Here is a 17354-nt window from a genome sequence, read left to right as displayed (position 1 = left end):
TCGGTAGCGTTAATTAATATTCAGGCTACTGATAATTAGTTTCCACGTTTCTGCTAACCTGCTATGCGCAGGGATACTGGCACGGGAGAGGATTAAAGTTGTATGCAATGGATATTTGTCCTCGTTGAACGGATCGAATCGCTTAAGTAGCTATTCACATATATATATATATATATATATTTTAATAATTGGTGATAAGTAGACTGGATTCAGTTCCCGGATGTGCCGAAATTGTCAGAGTAGAAGAAAATTTTACAAAATTGAGTTCTTACCTTGTAAAGTAGGTTGCGTCAGGGGCCATCACCTTGTAATGGTCGTTGGAGGTTTAATTATTCAACTCGGGTATAACCTTTTATCGAATTTCTACTTTATTTATTTATTTATTTATTTATTTTGATAAGCACTTACAAATATCTAACCGGATTAATATCGCAATTTTATTTTAACAACGAAAATGAGGACTTTAAGAATCTCTAACTCGCTCGCGACTCTCCCTCTTTTTCTTTATTTTATAATGAATGGCTAAAGACCGTCGAAACGCTAAGTGTTGATGAACGTTATGATGAGCTTACGCCGTAAGAAATTACAATGGAATGAGAGTTGACAACAAAATAATAAGCCGAAACGTAACGTACAATTAGCGACAAAATACTGGAATGAGAATCTAACGTACAATTAGCGACAAAATACTGGAATGAGGATCTTGCTCTATGTTGCTACGCTTATTTATAATGCCATCCCCCACGGGGTGGTGGTCCACTGGGGGTATGCTTCCGTGGGAATCGGGACGTTGCAGTTTTGGGTTTCCTGAGATCGTACGTGAGAGAATGTGAATTCTGTAATCGTTGATGTCTCCTTTGCTTCGTTATCTTGTCTTTTAACTTCCAGATTCCCATCGGTCCTATTTTCTGCTGAGGTAGCGTCTAGGAGACTTGAAGGGGTCCATGCTGATCTAGTCTTTTCTCGAGAATTTTTATGTGAGTACTGTGCGAATAATTTTTGTTCTTTGGCGTGTGGAAGGGCCGGTGGCTGGAGTCTCATTATTATATCGACATTTGCTCGGGCAACACGCGTAGTCCGCTGTTCTCCCAAAACGAGGTCCTCCTCCTTCGAGTTATTTTACGTAAGTTTGGTTCGAGTGGATATTTGCATATTATGGTTGTTTTCGTGATTTTGATCTCTTTTCCTTTTTTTGTGTTGTTTCATTAGGCTTCGGTGATTGACGTTCGAACAATGTTTGTGGAGGCGTTTCTATCGGAGGTTCTCACGCAGATTTCCATGGTGCGTATTTTATCTTGTTTTTTTTTTTGTCCGTTTAATTCGTCCTGTTTTGTTCGATTTAAGCGGTGTTGTGTCGTTTCAGCACAAGAGAAAGAGGAATTCCGAAGAACCCGTGGGCGACTCGGAAAGACCCCTCAAACGCATGCGGCGTTGTGATGAACCACAAGTATCAGGGTGGTCGGAGGATCTTTCCGACATCGATCCGGAGCCCGTGGATTTCCCGTCGGAATTGAATTTTGACAGTCTTGCAGATGAGAGTTTCTCCGATGTAGAGACCGTCGTGTTGGAGTGGGAACCCCCTCTGGTTGAAGCTATTGACACTGATCGTTGTGTGAAAGTTCGTTTTGCCGATGAAATTCCGGTAGAGGTTTTGGAGGCACATCTTCGTCACCATGCTTCTGGGAGAAAGGGAATTTCCCCTGTTGTGCGTTATTGGTGTATGTGTAAATTCAGCGAACTTTGCCCTGGAGCTCCTTGCTTCGATTTTGATTTAGTCTAACTGATTGTTTTGGATATATATATGTATATATATATATATATATATATATATATATATATATATATATATATATATATATATGTCGGAGATGAAAGGACATCGGAGTCCTCCCTTCGGAACCCCGGGAAAATCCCTTAACACCGTAGTCTAGATTCTATCATAGGCGTAATTAAACAATTGTCGTCTTTCGATCCGATTGTATTTGTTCAAGATTTGTGATAATGAGCTTGGCCTCGAGGCGATAGCCAGTCGCCGAACGTAGCCGCGGTCAAGGGATGAACGTTTTGCCTAACAAAGGTATGAAGTAATTCTATAGCTCTCCTTAAAAGAAATATCTCTGGCGACACATGACAGTAAACATTCCAACGGTCTCTGTCCCGTGGCCACACGCAGTTCCTATTCTTCGAGAAAGATGATTGCCAGATGTCGATGTCTCTCCACAGTACGTGATCAGCTAGCCCGAGGGCCGTTATAAACACTAATATCTAGTTACCTAAAGTCCTTCGAGCAGATAAACAGTCTTTGTCCCAACTACGGGAAGATAGGGGAGATCTATTTCTTTCAACGAACGGCGTCTCCCACTAGCAACTTTCCCTCGAGGGCGGCTAGCATCTTTTTCTAACCACCGATATGGAGATTGACCAATTAGCAGCAACGCCAATTTCCCTCACCTTCTAAACGAAGGCTATCCTCGGCGAATCCAAGAATCTCGTGTCCTTAGACACACCCCATCATAGTTTTCCTCTGCAGCATAATCGCGAAGGAAAGTCATTCTCTCTGGTGAAGTCGTATTAGCGAGTTACGTAACGTCTGCACGCTCGGTGGATATTCCACGTTTTAACAAAGAGTCCGACTTAGATTTTGTGAGCATGTTCATCCACCATCCCGTCGACCGCGGATTCGTTATTGAGCCTAGGATCATTGTCATTAGTTTCTCGAGTATCTAATCACCACGGTTCCTTGTCCAATCCTATAATAATCGTATCTGCACTAGTCAATGTCTTCTCTATTGCTTATCGACAATGCGTAAACCAAACGACGATTCGTTTCACGCCCCTAATCCTTATTACAATGTAAACCCGACATCAGAAGTGGGATCAGTGCCGGTTATAACAGTGCAAGAGCTTACGACCATCGTGCGCGAGTTAATTCTGTTGCTAGTGCAAAAATCGAGTGTGGAACCTAACAATTTTTCGCCGCCGCGTTTTAACCCTGAAACCGCGGGCTTCGACTCCGCTGCATGATGCGCAGCTGTTAATTTGATTATGGAGGAAAATCCTTACAATGCAGTGCCCTGAATATAATTTCAATAACGAACGTCGAATCGACTTCTACGTAGTGGAAGCACCAACTGGCGGATCAAGTCATCCGGGTGAGTCGTTTCCATTTTACCCCGATTTTGGAGCCGAGTGCTCACTAATTAAAGAATCCGTAGTCTTGAGATTTTCTGGCAAAAGAACGATTGATACAGTAGTAATGCGAGGAATAAGAAATATTTGTACTAAACGCACATCTCAAATCTTGTCCGTTACAGGTGTTAGTGGTTAGAGATAAATTTTTTTATGTCCTCGCTTATAGTTATTTAAAAATATGATATCGCGATTGCTCGTTAAATTTCAAGCCAAGGTTTTGACGCAATATTACACAAACTAGTCTCGCTATGTGTAAAACAAAAATAATTAATGCCTGTAATAAAACCGCTGAAAACGAGATCGATGTTAATGAAGTTGACAATGAGGTACATGGTAGCTATAAAATTCGATTAATCTTTCTTTTCGAAAATTCAAAGATTCATTCGTTACGGGTTTCCTACGTACTCGCGTAAATACAGGCCAGTTAGAAATACAATTAATTGATCCTAACATCACCGTACAAAAAAAAGTCCTTAGAGATTCCGCGAGGAAGAGCGCAGAATAGTACGTGAGAGAATAAGCGAATTAATTGGAGCCAAATATCATAAGGCCTAGTAATTCACCGTTCGCGAGGCCTATGTTACACGTGAAGACGAACGATGGTTCAGATAGATGATTAGTAGATTTTCAAGAACTAAATAAAAATACGGTCGCGGATCGGTATCCTTTACCCCTTATTGCAGATCAAGTCGCGAGATTGCAAATGCGAGATATTTTACTAGTCTGACATGGCCAGCGGATTTCGCCAAATCCCTATTCATCCTAATTCTAGAAAATATACAGCAATGGACGATTTGGACAATAAGTTGTTGTTTTCTTCAAATTCTTTTGTGCCTTTGTTCTGTCCACGCGACGTCCTTTTATTTTCATAATCGTTTTTCCGAGCGGCGGTGTTGCGCTGGCTCCGTTGAAACAAGGATTTTTGCATTTTTAGACAACCCTAATAGTTTTGCAACTGATACTTTTCTAAATATTCTAATTTCTTCCTTGCTGCAGTTTTGGAGCCGTCGGGGCGTTTACCACAGAAGTACCCAGAAGTAGTCGTACCAAGTCTTCGGTACCATTTGATCCCTTTTCTAAGAAGGCATAAGAAACCATTTGGTCGGAATGATTTGTGCCGCACTTTTCTTCGTTGTATTCGACAGCGGCTGTTGGTTTTCATGTTGCGAGCGAACGAAATGAGATCGTGCTTGAGATTCCTTTGGAAACACGTATGGCAGCCAACGTGCCATTCGTACATTGTTGTTTATTTGGATGATGTTCTAATTGTTGCCTACTCCATAGATCGAGTTCTAAAAAGACCATACACCGTATTAAATACCCTCGTAAATGCCAGATTTTCATCTAATTCTTCTAAATGCTCTTTCCTAAACATATCGGTACTCTATTTGGAACATGTAATTCATAACGGAGAAGTCCGCCCCAACCCGGGTGGAATGCAAACCTTGAGTTCTTTACCTGAACCAACGACCGCCACACAGCATAGACAGTTCATAGGTTTAGTTTCTTACTTCCGAAAATTCGTCTCTAAATCTTCACAGGTAATGAAACCTCTATGCACACTTACTTTCGGTAACAAAAACATAACTTGGACACATAAACACGAAAAGAGGAGGTAAAAGGCAACTTCCATCCGGACTGATGCTTTGGCGTTAACGATATTTGACCCTGATTATCCGATAGGATTACATACTGACGCTAGTTTGGATGTATATGGGGTTACTTTAACGCATAAGGTTGAAGCTAAAAACAGGGTAGTGAAATATTACAGAAAAGGAACTAACCTTGCGGAATCTAGGTATCATTCATATGGACTAGAGACGTTAGCAGTCGTTATACGCTGTTAAACATTTTCGCCACTATTTACATGATCGAGAATTTCTTGTCGTTACTGATTGTAATTCCTTAAAGTCATCTCTAGAAAAGGTGTGAAATTAAATGACAGTGTTTACAGGTGGTGGGCTTGCTTACAAACTTTTACTTTTGACATTATGTATCAAGAAGGTAAACGAGAGGCTCACGTAGATTTCTTCTCGCGGAACCCCGTAGACTTAGATCACCGTACGATCAACAAAGTCGTAGAGAAGGAAATCAATCCGACCGAAATCTCCGAAGATTGGCTATTAGCGGGACAACGTTGCGACTCCCAAATTTCTGAGATCGTCAATGAATTGCAAAACGAGGAGCTCACGGAAAATATAGCGAATATGTATGAATTACGGTCCGGTAATTCCTTCATCGTAAGATACAGAGAAAAGGCAGACCTCTCCGCTTGCCCATTGTCCCAAGAGGTTTTAGGTGGTCCGTTATTAACCATGTGCACCAGTCCATTATGCACTTAGGTTGGGATAAAACGCTTGAGAAACAGTGCGAGTATTACTGGTTCGAAGGAATGACGAAAATATGTTCGTAAATTCGTAGAGAACCGTCATGCTTGTCAAGTTTCGAAGGCAAGTTCAGGTAAAATACAAGCTGAATTACGTCCTATACCTAAGACCAGCATACCCTGGCATACAGTTCACGTGGACATAGCGGGCAAACTAAGCGGTGAAAGTGATTCGAAAGAATATGTCATTGTTTTGGTTGACGTTTTTACTAAATTCGTATATCTGCATCATACTCGTAAAATAGATTCCCTTAGTATCGTTAAAACACTTAAGTATGCTATATTTTTATTCGGGAGTCCTCGCTGGATAATAGCAGACCGAGGAAGATGTTTTACAGGCAAAGAATTTCAAGACTTTGTAGAGATAAACATATTAAACTCCACTTAATGGCAACCGGTGCTAGCAGGGCCAACGGACAGGTAAAGCGTATTATGGGTACGCTAAAAAAAAAAATACGTTCACAACAATAGAAACGACCGGGCGGTCCTGGCAAGACGCGATCGGGGAAACACAACTAGCTTTAAATTCTACCCCCAACCGCGTGACTAAGTCGAGCCCATTGGAACTACTAATCGGTAAAACAGCGAGACCCTACGGCTTGTCCGTACCCGACAACATCGAAGAAAGAGAATTAGACATCTCCCATGTAAGACAACAGGCGATAAAGAATATAGAAGCAAGTGCCAAATACGATAAGGATAGGTTCGACAAAAACAAAGCTCAAGTAGTTAGGTTTAACCTTGGTGATTTTGTATTACGCAAAAACGAGGAAAGAAACCAAACGAAGCTAGATCCGAAATTCAGGGGTCCATTCAGGATAGCAGAGATTTTGGAAGGAGATAGGTACACCTTAGAAACTTTAGACGGTAAAAGATCATATAAGGACAGACATGACAGACTGAGAAAAACGCCAGACAGCAGCGTTCCTGCTGAGTTAGACGTCTACGATGATGACAACGACGGTGATAATAACGATGCAAGTTCACGGACCTCAGAGGATCATTAATACCACGTTGCGGCTGTGCATCCAGTGTGGTGCTCTGCGCCTTCGTAATATGTCCAGTGGGACATTCTGCGCCTTTGTAATACGTCCAGTGGGACATTCTGCGCCTTTGTAATACGTCCAGTGGGACATTCTGCGCCTTCGTAATACGTCCAGTGGGACACTCTGCGCCTTCGTAATACGTCCAGTGGGACACTCTGCGCCTTCGTAATACGCCCAACGTAGTAACACGATCCAACAATCTGAGATTCACCCGTGTACGAAATCGAAAATGATCTGTCGTGTCGTTATGGTCTGACTGATAACTCACGGAATGCAACTAGCACTTTGGATACAAATTATAACGCCACTAATTTTAGTTCTTTTCATTTCCCTGCTTGTCAAACCGCTGAACAGAATCTCGTTATCGAAATGGACCCTCGACTTATTTGGAACATTTAATTGAATGGTAAATAATATCAGTTACGTCGAGTCTAATGTAAAAAAAAAAAAAAAAAAAAAAAAAATTTTTGCAATATTTTAGTTACACACGAGGACGTGTGATAGTCAGGATGGCCGTGTCGGAGATGAAAGGACATCGGAGTCCTCCCTTCGGAACCCCGGGAAAATCCCTTAACACCGTAGTCTAGATTCTATCATAGGCGTAATTAAACAATTGTCGTCTTTCGATCCGATTGTATTTGTTCAAGATTTGTGATAATGAGCTTGGGCTCGAGGCGATAGCCAGTCGCCGAACGTAGCCGCGGTCAAGGGATGAACGTTTTGCCTAACAAAGGTATGAAGTAATTCTATAGCTCTCCTTAAAAGAAATATCTCTGGCGACACATGACAGTAAACATTCCAACGGTCTCTGTCCCGTGGCCACACGCAGTTCCTATTCTTCGAGAAAGATGATTGCCAGATGTCGATGTCTCTCCACAGTACGTGATCAGCTAGCCCGAGGGCCGTTATAAACACTAATATCTAGTTACCTAAAGTCCTTCGAACAGATAAACAGTCTTTGTCCCAACTACGGGAAGATAGGGGAGATCTATTTCTTTCAACGAACGGCGTCTCCCACTAGCAACTTTCCCTCGAGGGCGGCTAGCATCTTTTTCTAACCACCGATATGGAGATTGACCAATTAGCAGCAACGCCAATTTCCCTCACCTTCTAAACGAAGGCTATCCTCGGCGAATCCAAGAATCTCGTGTCCTTAGACACACCCCATCATAGTTTTCCTCTGCAGCATAATCGCGAAGGAAAGTCATTCTCTCTGGTGAAGTCGTATTAGCGAGTTACGTAACGTCTGCACGCTCGGTGGATATTCCACGTTTTAACAAAGAGTCCGACTTAGATTTTGTGAGCATGTTCATCCACCATCCCGTCGACCGCGGATTCGTTATTGAGCCTAGGATCATTGTCATTAGTTTCTCGAGTATCTAATCACCACGGTTCCTTGTCCAATCCTATAATAATCGTATCTGCACTAGTCAATGTCTTCTCTATTGCTTATCGACAATGCGTAAACCAAACGACGATTCGTTTCACGCCCCTAATCCTTATTACAATGTAAACCCGACATATATATATACATGTCGGAGATGTAGGGATGGCGGGCCTTTCTTTTGGAATTTTGGGAAGATTCCCAATACTTTCGGTTAAACTGTTTGTTTAAGCTGTTCAATATAGTATTATAACAGTGGACTTGAGGTTGAGGTGACACTGTCGGTCACCGAACGTAGCCACGGTCTCGGGATGAACGTAGAAGTACAAATGTTGAGGGACACACGTTGTATTAACAAACAAGTCCCGAGGCGGGAGCAATAACGGCTCTACGCGAGCCTAGTAACGGTGCCTGGAATTTTGTTGATAACCCTGATCAATATGCAATTGACAAGTGTGATCGTGTCAGTCTTTTATTTGTATGATCACCTTGGAGAGTTGATACACAACGTCAAACGATTAGTCTAAAAGATACCGAACGTCATAGCAAACGTCATTTCAAGAATAGCTTATAACTAAATGTTCAAAAAGTTGTCCCGTTGACCGTGGATTCGTTAAACCCGAGAACATTGTTTATTTAAGAGTGACTTTACGTTATACAGTTAAACCTTGTTTAATCAACTCCTGTACATATTACTGTAAATATAAACCTTTGAACAACTATAATGGCTAGTCCTAATGAAGAAACACAAGGCGCCCCAAGAACCAGCATCAACCCAATAAACCCGATTAACCCGACATCAGAAGTGGGATCAGAGCCGTTTTTGTCCATGCGAGAGCATATAACAATCATGCGTGAGTTAATAAGGACGCTTGTGACAGAACCGGGTGCGGAAACGAAGAATCTATCGCTTCCGCGTTTTAGCCCAGAAATCGCAGGTTCTGACCCAGCTGCATGGTGTGCAGTAGTAAATCTGATTATGAAAGAAAATCCCTTGCAAAGCAGTGTGTTATATTCTGCTTTGAGTTGTGCTCTAGAAGGTACAGCAGCGCAATAGCTAACGCAAGTATTGGTTGGTAGAGATATTACTTGGACAAAATTTAAAGACCTTTTCACTGCGCGTTTTGGTGGTAAAGAAACAGCTACCTCAGCGCTAATGAAGATGTCTCATGAAAAACCACTGAAAGATGTAACTATGGGAGCTTTTGGTATACGTCTCCGTTCCTTCCTGAAGGCAAGATGGGAAAATTTAACTATGGCTGAGGTGATCAACGCTACCGTTCTTTTCCAATTGGCTACGCAAGATCAGCGTTTTGAACGGGTTGCACTTACAAGTGATATTAAGACTGAGGATCAATTTCTAAGTGAAATGAGAGCTTTCTCTTACGCAAAGAAGAGTCCGGTGATTGTTACGGACAACTTTTCTACGGGTCCTGAAGCTAAACGTCATAAGCCGCCGGATTACCGGATTAAGTGTCATTACTGTGGTAACCTCGGACATAAAGTGATGGAGTGTCAAAAAAGGATAAAATTTGGGAAACAGAGGAACACACGAAACCCGAACGAAAGTCAATCAGCCGCTACATCGAAGGTGATATGTTTCAAGTGTCGAGAGGAGGGTCATATTGCGCCCAGTTGCCCAATGTTGCGGAAAGGGAAAAATAACGGCAGTACACCTAAAGGAGGCAGTAACTCCAAAAACGAGAAACGGGTTGATTTCTGTGTAACGGAAGCTTCCATTGGTAAATTAATTCATCTGGGTGAGTCGTATCCATTTTACTTCGACTCAGCGGCTGAGTGTTCGTTAATTAAAGAATCCGTGGCATTGAAATTTTCCGGTAAAAGAAAGACTAATACAGTAATGATGCGTGGAATAGGAGATACCTGTGTTAAATGTATTTCGCAAATTTTGTCTTTAGTATGTATTAATGGATTTACATTGGAGATAATTTTTCATGTTCTTGCTGATAGTCACTTAAAATATGATATAATGATTGGTCGTGAAATTTTGAGCCGGTGTTTTGATGTAAATATTACTCAAAACGGCATTGTTATTAATAGAGGAAAAATAATTAGTGTGTGTAGTAAAGTCAAAGAAAACGAAATCAATATTAATGAGGTTGACACTGATATTATAGGGAATGATAAAAACCGTTTGATTTCTGTTCTTGAAAAATTCAAAGACTCGTTTATTACGGGGTTTCCACGAGCTCGCGTTAATACGGGACAATTAGAGATACGGTTAATAGATCCTAACGTCACTGTGCAAAGAAGTCCTTACCGGCTTAGTGAGGAAGAGCGAAGACTTGTACGTGAAAGAATAAGCAAATTAATAGAGGCGAAAATTGTACGGCCCAGCAATTCTCCTTTCGCGAGCCCCATATTACTTGTTAAAAAGAAGGATGGCTCAGAGAGACTATGCGTGGATTACAGAGAATTAAATAAAAACACGGTTGCGGATCGGTTTCTTTTACCTCTAATAGCGGATCAAATCGCGAGATTGCAGAAAGCTAAGTACTTTATTTCCTTGGATATGGCCAGTGGGTTTCATCAAATTCCTATTCATCCAAATTCCACGGAGTATACAGCGTTTGTTACTCCAGACGGGCAATACGAATACATAACAATGCCATTTGGGTTAAAAAATGCACCGTCCGTCTTTCAGAGAGCAATTTTTAAGGCCTTAGGAGATCTTGCTTATTCGTACGTAGTTGTATATTTGGATGATGTACTAATTACCGCTGATTCGGTTGACCAGGCTTTAGAAAGATTAGATATCGTATTGAACACCCTTGTGAACGCTGGATTTTCTTTTAATTTCTCTAAATGCTCTTTTCTAAAAACTTCGGTTCTCTATTTGGGTTATGTTATTCACAACGGTGAAGTTCGCCCCAACCCGGGTAAAATACAAGCCTTGAGTTCTTTATCCGCACCGACGACCGTTACGTAGCTCAGGCAGTTTATTGGTTTGGCTTCTTATTTTCGAAAATTTGTTCCAAAATTCTCACAAATAATGAAGCCTTTATATGCACTTACTTCTAGTAATAAAAATATAAGCTGGACGGATAGGCACGAAAAGATAAGACAAAGAATAATATCAATTCTCACCGATGAACCAGTGTTGATGATATTTGATCCTAAATATCCTATAGAATTACATACCGATGCCAGTCTAGATGGATATGGGGCTATTTTGATGCAGAAAGTTGAAGGGAAAAACAGAGTAGTGGAATATTATAGCAAAAGAACTAGTCCTGCTGAATCCAGATATCATTCGTATGAGTTGGAGACGTTAGCAGTAGTTAACGCTATTAAACATTTCCGACACTATTTGCATGGACGAGAGTTCCTTGTTGTAACGGATTGTAATTCTTTGAAGGCGTCCAGCAATAAAGTAAATTTAAATGACAGGGTTCACAGGTGGTGGGCGTATTTACAAACCTTTAATTTTAACATTATGTATCGCGAAGGAAAACGAATGGCTCATGTAGATTTCTTTTCGCGGAATCCTATAGATATTGATCGCGTAGAAATTAACAAAATTAAAGAAAAGGAAATTAATCTGACTGAAATTTCTAAAGGATGGTTGTTAGCGGAACAGCGTCGCGATCCTCAAATTTCGGAAATTGTTACTAAGTTACAAAATGATGAACTCGCGGAGGATATTGCAAGTACGTACGAATTACGGTCTAGTACCCTTTACCGCAAAATACAAAGAAAAGGCAGGACTCTCAGTTTGCCTATTGTCCCAAGAGGTTTTAGGTGGTCCGTAATTAATCATGTGCACCAGTCAATTATGCATTTAGGTTGGGATAAAACGCTTGAAAAGCTGTATGAGTATCACTGGTTTAGAGGAATGGCGAAATATGTTCGTAAATTCGTGGAGAACTGTCATGCTTGTCAGGTTTCCAAGACGAGTTCAGGTAAAGTTCAAGCTGAACTATATCCTATACCTAAAATCAGCATACCTTGGCATACGGTTCACATGGATATTACGGGCAAGTTAAGTGGAAAGAGTGACTTGAAAGAATATGTTATTGTTTTGATTGATGCTTTTACTAAATTTGTATTTTTGCACCATACGCGTAAGTTGGATTCCTTTAATACTGTTAAAGCACTCAAGTCAGCTATATTCTTATTCGGGAGTCCTTGCCGAGTAATAGCGGATCAAGGTAGATGCTTTACTGGTAAAGAGTTCAAAGATTTTTGTAGTGAAAAACAAATTAAACTACACTTGATAGCAACCGGTGCCAGTAGAGCTAACGGGCAGGTGGAGCGTGTTATGGGTACTTTGAAAAACATGTTCACTACAGTGGAGACGACCGGCCGCACGTGGCAAGATGCGATTGGTGAAATACAATTGGCTTTGAATTGCACTACTAATCGTGTGACAAAATCAAGTCCATTAGAGTTATTGATCGGCAAAGCAGCAAGACCCTTCGGTTTGTTGTTGCCTGATAATATGGAAGAAAGAGAAATAGTTATCTCCGATGTAAGACAGCAAGCTATAAAGAACATTGAGATTAACGCTAAGTACGATAAAGAAAGATATGATAAAACTAAGGCTAAGGTAGTTAGATTTAATCTTGGAGATTTTGTGTTGCGCAAAAACGAAGAGAGAAATCAAACCAAATTGGATCCAAAGTTTAGGGGCCCATTTGTAATAGCAGAGATTTTAGAAGGAAACAGGTACGTTTTAAAGACGTTGGATGGTAAACGATCATACAAGTACAGTCATGATAAGTTAAGGAAAATGCCAGATAGTTGCATTCCTGCTGAGTTGGATATCTGTAGTGATGGTGATGGAAGTGACAATGACAGTTTGAGTACACCGATCCAGGAGGAACATTAACACTATGACCATAACATCTAGCATAGTGTTTCCTCGTACACAATGTATTATGTTCATGGTATCTAGTATCGATTTTTGAGGAGCATTAACACTATGACCATAACATCTAGCATAGTGTTTCCTCGTACGTAATGTATTATGTTCATGGTATCTAGTATCGATTTTTGAGGAGCATTAACAGTATGACCATAACATCTAGCATAGTGTTTCCTCGTACGTTATGAACAATATTCATAACGCGAAGTTCAGTGTTCTCATGTGCATCCAGTGTGGTGATGAGAACGAAGTTCAGTGTTCTCATGTGCATCCAGTGTGGTGATGAGAACGAAGTTCAGTGTTCTCATGTGCATCCAGTGTGGTGATGAGAACGAAGTTCAGTGCTCTCATGAGCGTCTAGTGTGGTTGAGAACGAAGTTCAGTGTTCTCATGAGCGCCCATTGTGGTAATGTGATGAAATTTAGTGTGTACTTTAGTGTGTACGACCATGTACGACCAGAAGTGTTGAGGTGTGAACAGGTGTTAGATTGAATAAACTGATGACTGGTGGTTCACAGGATGCAACTAGCACTTTGGACGAAATTGTAATGTTACTGATTGTTGTGTTTCGATTTATTAAAGAGCATTTCATCGGAATCTTTGTTGTTGAACTGGGCCCTTGACTAGTTGGAATATTTAGTTAGATTGTAAAATGTCAATTGTGTTAAGTCTAATGTTAAGAAAATCGAATATTTTAGATGCACCCGAGGACGGGTGATTGTCAGGATGGCCGTGTCGGAGATGTAGGGATGGCGGGCCTTTCTTTTGGAATTTTGGGAAGATTCCCAATACTTTCGGTTAAACTGTTTGTTTAAGCTGTTCAATATAGTATTATAACAGTGGACTTGAGGTTGAGGTGACACTGTCGGTCACCGAACGTAGCCACGGTCTCGGGATGAACGTAGAAGTACAAATGTTGAGGGACACACGTTGTATTAACAAACAAGTCCCGAGGCGGGAGCAATAACGGCTCTACGCGAGCCTAGTAACGGTGCCTGGAATTTTGTTGATAACCCTGATCAATATGCAATTGACAAGTGTGATCGTGTCAGTCGTTTATTTGTATGATCACCTTGGAGAGTTGATACACAACGTCAAACGATTAGTCTAAAAGATACCGAAAGTCATAGCAAACGTCATTTCAAGAATAGCTTATAACTAAATGTTCAAAAAGTTGTCCCGTTGACCGTGGATTCGTTAAACCCGAGAACATTGTTTATTTAAGAGTGGCTTTACGTTATACAGTTAAACCTTGTTTAATCAACTCCTGTACATATTACTGTAAATATAAACCTTTGAACAACTATAATGGCTAGTCCTAATGAAGAAACACAAGGCGCCACAAGAACCAGCATCAACCCAATAAACCCGATTAACCCGACATATATATTTATACATTTTAGATGTAACGTTTGTTAAATATATTTGTTTAGTTTTATATTTTCTTTTTACTCGATTATATATATATATTTTTTATACTTTTTGTATTTGACAAAGTAATTTTCGCATAATAAAATTGTTAACAATGTGTTTTATGATTCGTCTCTCGCGGCTGATTTCCACCAATCCCCAGCATTCCTGTCCCGTGTCATTATTTATTGCTACCTCAGCACGACGTTCCATTTTGTATTAAATTTTTATTTTCGCTGTTCTTTCCTTTTCCTTTTCTTTTCTTTTCCCCATCGAAAGTATAATTTTATTACTATTATTTTTTGTAACACGTACGAATTAGTGCGCGCATGTTTCAAAATGGCCGCCCGTGAATGTCCCTAGCATACAGTGACTTCTATTGATCTCGGATCTATTTATCGATTATGTGTAAATCTTGTTTCGGTGTTTTGACGTATAGTCGAAGTGAGAAATATAGTATTTCGTATTTATCCAATGCGTACAATCATTGCGTGTGTTCCGACGCGCGCGTGTAAATCTAACATGGCTGTTCGCAAATGTCATCAGTGAGGTTACAGTGGCGGGTCTTTAGTTTTATCGAACTGATTTTCCTGTCTGTCGCTCGTTTTCCCTTATTCTACCGCAATTAGACTATGTATTTATTATTATTATTATTGTTAAAATGACAGTAGTATTGTTCATTTAGATTATTAATACCTTAGTTAAAAATCTAGATTATATATATATATATATATATATATATATATATATACATGCATGTTTCGTAGTATAGTTTTCATATGTAATTCCTTACTAGAATGATCACGAGTTTTGATTATGTATTTTATGTTTACCAGATTGTTAATTTGATTTAATAGTATAGAATACGCACACATATACATATTTCCATCAATGTGATTTTTATATAAGTTCTTTAATAGTGTAGTATTGTGTATTTTAGGTTATGTATTCATTAGACTGTTAACCATTTGATATCATATATACATATATATTTGTAATTTGTTACATAGTATTAAAAGTTTTATTTCTAATATCTACTAAATTGTTATGTGTTTGGCATATATGTTTATATTTATATGTAACTCTCCAAGTTGTTGCTGCGTTGATAAAAATATATTTATATACACATTTATTCCTGGTGTGTCAATTATTTTCCTTTTGTAGTTATTCTTATTTCCTGGTTTACTCGTTTGGTTCGCGACTCGTTTAATTCATTAATTAATATTTATCTTCTGATTTAAATTCTTTCTTTTGTATTGTACATATTCCGTCTTCGTTACGGCACGTGCGGGAGCGCGGGACGTGACACGGTCAATCGTCGCTGTTGTTGATCGTCGTTATGTATCAACTGTTGTTAACTGTTAATTGTTATTCATTGTTATCAAGCGTAATAAACGTTACGGGTTGAACATACTTGAGTGCACTTCAGTATCTATTACACCATACTCCTCATATCCATTAGAAATAGAAGGGGATACATCAAGTATTGTTCGCCTTTTATCTTCCTCTTTTTTCTTTTCATTTTTTTCGCAGTCTCCTATCAGAATTCTATAACCCACACAAATCCACAAGAAAATCATTATTTCCCACCAAACGCGGCCGTAATACCTAACTGCAATGTTTCATTGTAGGGAATATAGAATATATAATTTGAGAAATATGTGTATACGCGCGTGTTGTACATTGTTTGACATTCTCTATTGTGAATTGTCCTTCGAATGCTTTTGTATACTGTTTTATCAAATAAATTTAGATTGTCTTGTGTGCAACTATCCACACTATTCTATAAAATGTTTCAATATATATAAGTATAACAGCTGTTTCTTCCATATTTATGCAAAAAAATATTAGATGAGTTTTCAAATAACCGATAGTCTGCTGTGATGCCATCATTTTGTTTAACAAAATTTGAGATGATTAATGTTTCTATAAGTTAAAAAAATATTTAAAAAATGTTTATTTTAGGATTTACTACCTCAGCACGTTTTTTCACGATATTGCACATTAATATATTCTTTTTGCCTTATTGTACAGTTGCCCAGATCTAGGAACACGCAGGTCTTCGTTAAGACCTTAACAGGGAGAACTATTACTCTTAAAGTTGAAGCTTCTGACACAATAGAGAATGTTAAAGCAAAGAACTTTTAATACCTTATGCATTAGCTTTAAAGACAAATCATTCAGAAAGTGTTCAGAATAGTTTAATTTCACTCACCTTGACTTGCAATCTGATCGAACTGTTACCTACTTCTCCAAATATATATTTTATACAAAATAAACATAATGAGGAAATTAATTTGAATATAGAAGATGAAATAAAAGATAAACTATTATTTGTAAATGAAGATGAAGGCGTAGTAATGCTAACTTGTTCAAAAAGTAGAAAAAATGTAAGCGAACTACCTTTGCAGAGGTATGTTAGTTACTACTCTATATTATATACAAAATAATTATGATATTTTATTTTAACTGTATTGTTTGCAAAGATAAGGCTGTATTCCATTCGGCTACAAGATTGAAATATTCAACACAAAGAAGATCTTGATACTACTCTTGAATATGTGCCTGAATTTAGTCCATTGCGCCAACAAAATATTCCTCCAAATATGAATGATGAAAATGTATTTGGAGAAAATACACCAACACCACCACTTTTACAGGACACCTCCAAGAGGAGCAATTTTAAATTCAGAAGAAGCAAAGGTGTTTGTTTTACTAAAACATTACGGGTTAGGTCAATACGTGCCTATATTTCTCGAACCAGAAGTAAATATATTATTAAATTATGTGTGTTATATATATGTAAACTCTCTAAGAGTTCAAATGCGGATAAACAAGGGGACTTTCTCTGTTTTACGGACAGCACGACTTCTTTTGTTTCACGGACAGAGCGGCTTTCCTTGTTTTACGGAGAGCCATTTTCAGAGACACGCATTTCCCAAACGGACGGACAGAGATCAACATCGGAGATAGACAAGATCACAGAAGAAAGAGTAATTATTTAAAACATTGAAGACTGTCGGAGAAAGAACGGCAGCTCAGGACGTT

General features: G+C 39.2%; 1 long non-coding RNA gene across 1 annotated transcript in view; it reads left to right on the top strand.

Annotated features, from left to right (window-relative positions):
* Positions 1 to 17354, top strand: part of LOC138189209 (uncharacterized) — a 305032-nt gene that overhangs the window by 32475 nt on the left and 255203 nt on the right. The window contains exon 2 of the long non-coding RNA XR_011175968.1: positions 7106 to 7164. This is a non-coding gene — a long non-coding RNA (uncharacterized LOC138189209). The remainder of the gene's footprint in view (positions 1 to 7105; positions 7165 to 17354) is intronic.

This window comes from Bombus flavifrons, unplaced genomic scaffold (assembly GCF_040668555.2).
Source record: "Bombus flavifrons isolate JBK064 unplaced genomic scaffold, iyBomFlav1_principal scaffold0019, whole genome shotgun sequence".
Lineage (NCBI taxonomy): Eukaryota > Metazoa > Arthropoda > Insecta > Hymenoptera > Apidae > Bombus > Bombus flavifrons.
This window is presented reverse-complemented; position numbering and strand designations above follow the sequence as displayed.